This window comes from Rattus norvegicus, unplaced genomic scaffold, assembly GCF_021556685.1.
Source record: "Rattus norvegicus strain SHRSP/BbbUtx unplaced genomic scaffold, alternate assembly SHRSP_T2T unassigned-0000151, whole genome shotgun sequence".
Taxonomy (NCBI): Eukaryota; Metazoa; Chordata; class Mammalia; order Rodentia; family Muridae; genus Rattus; species Rattus norvegicus.
Window position 1 is genome coordinate 135,001 of NW_028238872.1, and position 6,536 is coordinate 141,536.

The following is a 6,536-nucleotide window of genomic DNA, read 5'->3' on the forward strand; positions in this document are numbered from 1 at the left end:
CGCGCGTGGGAGGGACACACACGCGACGGAGGGCACGGGGGAAACGGAGGCGGGTGGGACCGGGAGCCCACCGCCGCCCTTCCAAACCCACCCGTCCCGCGACGACCCCTCGCGGTGAGGGAGGTACCGCGCACGCGGGCGTGTACACGGCCCTTCCCCGCCACCTGCCACCGGCCCAATCTCCCCCACAAGCTCCGCACAGCGGCAGGTCGACGGAGCCCCGTCGCGTGATCCCTCCTCGTACTCGGGCGGGGAGGCGCGGGTCGCGGTAGGCGAGAGAGCAAACGCTGCGCGCAGAGGCTGAGGTCAGGGCGGGCAGCCGGGGACCATCCGGGAGAAGCCCCTCGGAGATCGTAAAGCCCTTTCCGAAGATAGCTAGAGAAGGCAAATTCCTCACTGAGGGCGGGACGAACCCAACCGACGAGCAGCCAAGGGCTCCGTGCACGCAACGGGAAACGAGCAACAGGCGCGGGACAGAACGGGAAGGACCACGCGCCAGCTGGTGGGGGGTCTGCGGTATCGGCAAAGGTCTCTTTCTCCGGGGTCTTCTTGAGCATTCGCGGACCGGGGGGACCTGCGACAGGTCCCCGCCGAGCCAGGCCTCTTCAAGGCGCACACAAAGGAGGAGCCTTGACTTGAGAGAGTCCCGTCTTTAAAGGGCCAGCCGCGATCGCTCAGCACCACCCTAACCGCGCAGGGCCCGCGGGTGAAGGCACCAAAAACATAGGCACGGGGTGGGCGCTCACCCAACGGAAGAACGCCGCAACCGCACACTCAACTCCTCGACCCCCCCTTTCTGTCACCGTGCAGAAAGCCGGCAACAGGACAAGGGAAAGCGTAAAGGCACAAGCACCATGGAGCACAGGAGGCACGCCGGGGAGCGGGAAGCGCCACCGCCAACTCGAAGCGGGCACCTTGGTGGTCAAAGCCCGGAACGCTCCAGGAGCACCGCAAGAGCTCACACAAAGCAGGGCGCGTGCACACACCATTCGGGAAGGGTATGCACCGCGGCGGGTCTACCACCTTCCCCGGCGGGGAAGAGGGCCGCGAAGCAGTGAACGGCGTGGGGGCCGCGCCCGACACGTCCGGGACACCGCGACAGCAACAAGTGTGCGCGGGTCAGCGCTCGTGCCGGACGGCCGCACCCCCGACTACACCACCCTGCAAAGGAATGGGGAGGAGAGACGAGGGGCCCGCTGGCAGAACGAGAAGAGCGGTCGCCATTCGCGCTGAATGACCATTCGCCATGAATGTCCGTCCCTCGCCTGGCGCGGCGACTGGCCCGAAGAGAACGCGGCAGCACCACATCGATCCAACGGGAGCGAGGCGCCATGCATCGGGAACAACGGGCGTGAGAGCTTTCTAACAACGCACTGGACGGGAATACGAGCGAGAAGAGCGAGAGAGAGCACGGGAAGAAGTCGCTAACTGCCACACACACAAAAAAAAAAATTTACCCTTCTCGAGGGCGAGAAAAAGGAAGCGTTGCACTCGGGAGGCACGTGGCGTGGAAGAACGGGACTCAACGGGCAGCGGAGGTTCGGGACTCCTTCAAAAAAAAAAAAAAATAAAAAATAAAAATAAAAAATAAAATCCCCTTCGAAGGAGAAAGGTGCAACTCGGGAGGCACACAGCAGGAAAGAAAGGACACACCACCAAGCAGCGGAGGTTCGGGAACTCCTTCCAAAAACAAAAAAAAAAAAAAAACAAAAAACAAAAAAAAAAACAAATAAAAAAACCGGTCGGCCGCAGAGGAGCACGCCAGGGGGTCACTGCACCAAACGGGAAAACCCTTCCAGTCGCACTCGGCACCAACGACTCCTACCGGTAACGGACGACAACCACCAGGGAAATCGGGAACGCCTGACACGCGGGACGGTTGTCATAAAGCTGCCCCACAGAGCACAGGCAAGCAAGCACGGGAAAGCAGGAAGCGCCTCATGGGGGGACGCTAAGCTTCGAGCATCAGAGGCCCATGCGCAGAAGAAAAGAGCTAGGGCTGGACAAGCAAACAGCCTGGTGCAAGCCTCTTCCAACGTCCTTTAATGACAAAAAGAGTCAAAAGGACAGCGTGTCAGCATATATCTCCAGGTACAATAAGGACAGATAGCAAAGATGAAAAGTGTAAAAGACACAGGGATAAACATGACAGGCCACACGGAACGTCTGGAAGTCATGTTCGGTGACGTGTCCCCAAGAGGTCCCCATGTAGAAAGAGCCGGACCGCAAAGGAACAACTGGTCGACCTTAGAACCCTGAGTGCTCACAGACCGAGGAGGCCATGGTAGGTAGCTGGAGACACGGCTTCCCTCGGCCTCAGAGTCCATGCTCCCGCTGGCAGGGACCGGGAGGATCCTGGAAAGAAATAAAGTCTCGGAGGCGCCCCCTAGCCGGGACACCTCGGCTCGGAGGGCGGGGACAACACCCTCTCGGCCTCAGAGGTCAGGCTCCCGCTATCAGGGACCGAAGGGACTCCTGGAAAAGAAAAAAATCCGTGGCGCCACCCTGGCCGGGCCACCTCGGCTCGGAGGCCAGGGACACTTGCCCCTCTCGGCACCTCCAAAAGTGTCTCATGGTCCGCTGGCTGGGACCGAAGGGACTCCTGGAAAGAAAAAAAAAAAAAAAACTCCGTGGCGCCCCCAGCCAGGCCACCTCAGCTCGGAGAGGCCGGGGACACACCCTCTCGGCCTCAGAGGTCCGGACTCCCGCTATCAGGGACCGAAGGGACTCCTGGAAGAAAAAAAAAAAAAAAAAAAACTCCGTGGCGCCCCCTAGCCGGGCCACACATGGCTCGGAGGCCGGGACACAACACCCTCTCGGCCTCAGAGGTCCAGGCTCCCGCTATCAGGGACCGAAGGGACTCCTGGAAAAGAAAAAAAAAACTCCGTGGCGCCCCCTAGCGGAGCCACCTCGGCTCGGAGGCCGGGGACACAGCACCCTCTCGGCCTCAAGGTCCAGGCTCCGCTATCAGAGGACCGAAGGGACTCCTGGAAAAGAAAAAAAAAAACTCCGTGGCGCCCCCTAGCGGGCCTCGGCTCGGAGGCCGGGGACAGCACCCTCTCGGCCTCAGAGGTCCGGGCTCCCGCTATCAGGGACAGAAGGACTCTGGAAAAAAAAAAAAAAAAAAACTCCGCTGGCGCCCCTAGCCGGGCCTCGGCTCGGAGGCCGGGACTGCGCCTCTCGGCCTCAGAGGTCCGGGCTCCCACTATCAGGGACCGAAGGGACTCCTGGAAAAGAAAAAAAAAACTCCGTGGCGCCCCTAGCCGGGCCACCTCGGCTCGGAGGCCGGGACACAGCACCCTCTCGGCCTCAGAGGTCAGGCTTATCAGGGACCGAAGGGACTCCTGGAAAAGAAAAAAAAAAATCCGTGGCGCCACCTAGCCAGGCCACCTCGGCTCGGAGGCCGGGGACACAGCACCCTCTCGGCCTCAGAGGTCCAGGCTCCCGCTATCAGGGACCGAAGGGACTCCTGGAAAAGAAAAAAAAAAAAAAAAACTCCGTGGCGCCCCCTAGCCGGGCCACCTCGGCTCGGAGGCCGGGGACACAGCACCCTCTCGGCCTCAGAGGTCCAGGCTCCCTTCCTCAGGGCCGAAGGGACTCCTGGAAAAGAAAAAAACTCCGTGGCGCCCCCTAGCCGGGCCACCTCGGCTCGGAGGCCGGGGACACAGCACCCTCTCGGCCTCAGAGGTCCAGGCTCCCGCTATCAGGGACCGAAGGGACTCCTGGAAAAGAAAAAAAAAAAAAAACTCCGTGGCGCCCCCTAGCCGGGCCACTCGGCTCGGAGGCGAGGACACAGCACCCTCTCGGCCTCAGAGGTCCAGGCTCCCTTATCAGGGACCGAAGGGACTCCTGGAAAGAAAAAAAAAAAAAAAAACTCCGTGGCGCCCCCTAGCCGGGCCACCTCGGCTCGGAGGCCGGGGACACGGCGCTCTCGGCCTCAGAGGTCCGGGCTCCCGCTATCAGGGACCGAGGGACTCCTGGAAAGAAAAAAAACTCCGTGGCGCCCCTAGCCGGGCCACCTCGGCTCGGAGGCCGGGGACAGGCACCCTCTCGGCCTCAGAGGTCCAGGCTCCCGCTATCAGGGACCGAAGGGACTCCTGGAAAAGAAAAAAAAAAAATCCGTGGCGCCACCTAGCCGGGCCACCTCGGCTCGGAGGCCAGGGGACACGCACCCTCTCGGCCTCAAAAGTGTCTATGGTCCCGCTGGCTGGGACCGAAGGGACTCCTGGAAAAGAAAAAAAAAAAAAAACTCCGTGGCGCCCCTAGCCGGGCCACCTCGGCTCGGAGGCCGGGGGACACAGCACCCTCTCGGCCTCAAAAGTGTCTATGGTCCCGCTGGCTGGGACCGGAGAGGAGGGAAAGAAATAAAAAAAAAATAAAATAAAATAAAAAATTTAAAAAAAAAAAATTGGAAAAAAAAAAAATCCGGGACGGGGCCCAAACCTTCTGGTCGACCTCATCCAACTGCCACCAACCCCTCCTTGTGTCCCAATAGGTCGTACCCACCCTCCTCCCCTGAAGTTCTCCAGGTACAACCTCCTGGCCTAGAGATGGTCCCCAGACAGGACGGCGTCTCCGTCGCGCACCCGCCTGCTTGCCTGTCACCCTCTCACCTGGCCGGCTCACCACAGGCACTTCCCCGTCCTTTGTCACCAACCGGGGGACAGGAGCGTTGCGAAACTTGTCGCCACTAGGTGTCGCCCGACAGCGATCTCGATCAAGCAAACCAATACAGACTGTCACGCGCGCCGCCGCCACACACACTCATTCCGTCTCTCCGGAGTGACCTCCTAGCTCAGGGGGACACTCACCCACGCACAACGGGGCAGGTACCCACCACTTCTCCCGAATGGCACAAACGGTCCCGGTTGTCCCGCCGGAACACAGTGAACGCGGGATGGACTCGGGGCCAACCCCCTCAGGCACCCAGAAAAGGAAAGTAGGACGGAGCGGTGAAAACAGGCCACCTCTAAGTGAAAGGACATGCACTCTCGAATCGGTTAACAATTAGCAAGGAACAGGCACAGTTAGGAAAAGGCGTCCAAACTCCGTCGTGAGGGGAGGGTGGCGGCGACCTCAGTTCCACACCATTTTTAAATGGCTCACTCATTTTTAAAACCCTCCACCGATCCCGATGGGGAGGGGGGGGTTGTTGTTGTTCTCTGTTCCTCGCTGCCACCGCCAGCCGCACTCACCAAACCACACACCTGCCACCCTCTTTGGAAGACTAAACACAGAGAGTAAATTAAAAGAATGGTGGAATGATGGTGGAATGGTTAAAATTCCCGTGATTTGTTTTCACTCTGATCAAAACATACTTATTTTGTGCATTTGCATTCCCTTGTTCACACGTGCCTCTGTGTGTGTGGTGGGGGAGGGAGGGAGGGAGGGAGGGAGGGAGGGAGGGAGGGAGGGAGAAAGAGAGAGAGAGAGAGAGAGAGAGAGAGAGAGAGAGAGAGAGAGAGCCAATTTAAAAAAATAAAAACATGGTTAAATACAGCCACTTGGGAAGGTGCTAGAGAGAATGCAGTCCAGAGTATGGAGGCCAGAGCTCTGGACGCTCTAGACCACAGGTCTCCCATCTCCCATATACCAGGCACCCAGCACCACCATCCCTACTTTGTTTGCTTGTGCGTTTGTTTGCTTGCTTGTTACATTAGTTTCATCCCAAGTTAATAATTATATATTTTTTTCTATGCACGTATTTAGTTGTGGCAGGGGAACTCCTTCTTTAGGACAGGCAGACTTAGCTAGTTAGTTAGCCAGTCAAAAGTACGTAAAAAATTTATATCAACATAAATATCATTCACTAAGAAATCCTATCTGAAGAAAAAGAAAGAAAGGAAGAAAGAAGGAAGGGAGGGAGGGAGGGAGGGAAGAGAGAGAGAGAGAGAGAGAGAGAGAGAGAGAGAAAGAAAGAGGAAAACTGGCAGACTTAGTTTTAGTGTTTTTGTTATTGTTTATTCAAGATATTGTTTCAGGGCTGGAGAGACGGCTCAGCGGTGAAGAGGCACTGACTGCTCTTCCAGAGATCCTTAGTTCAAATCCAAGCAACCACATGGTGGCTCACAACCATCTGTAATGGAATCCTCTCCTTGTGTGTTGAAGACAGTGACAGTGTGCTCATAAAATAAATAAACAATAAAAAATATGTTTGAAGATTAAAGAAAAAACTCTCTCTCTCTCTCTCTCTCTCTCTCTCTCACACACACAAATAAACTCTGTAATAAAAATCAATGTGACTTCATGATCAAACTTCTATAGTCAATAGGACTAGAGAGAACACATGTCTGTAAAATAAAAGCAGAACCTTTTCTGCTTTGTTTTGTTTGCCTCAAGGTACGTTTCTTTTGGTATAGCCCAGGCAGTCATGGAACTTGCTCCGTAGACTTATCTAGCCTCAAACTCACAGAGGTCCACTCTGCCTGCCTCGGCCACCCACACAGCTCTCTCTGCTGACTATATGTCTGCATGCCAGAAAGGGCACCAGAACCTAGGAGGACACATGGCTCCTGAGAATCCAGGTTTTGACTTTA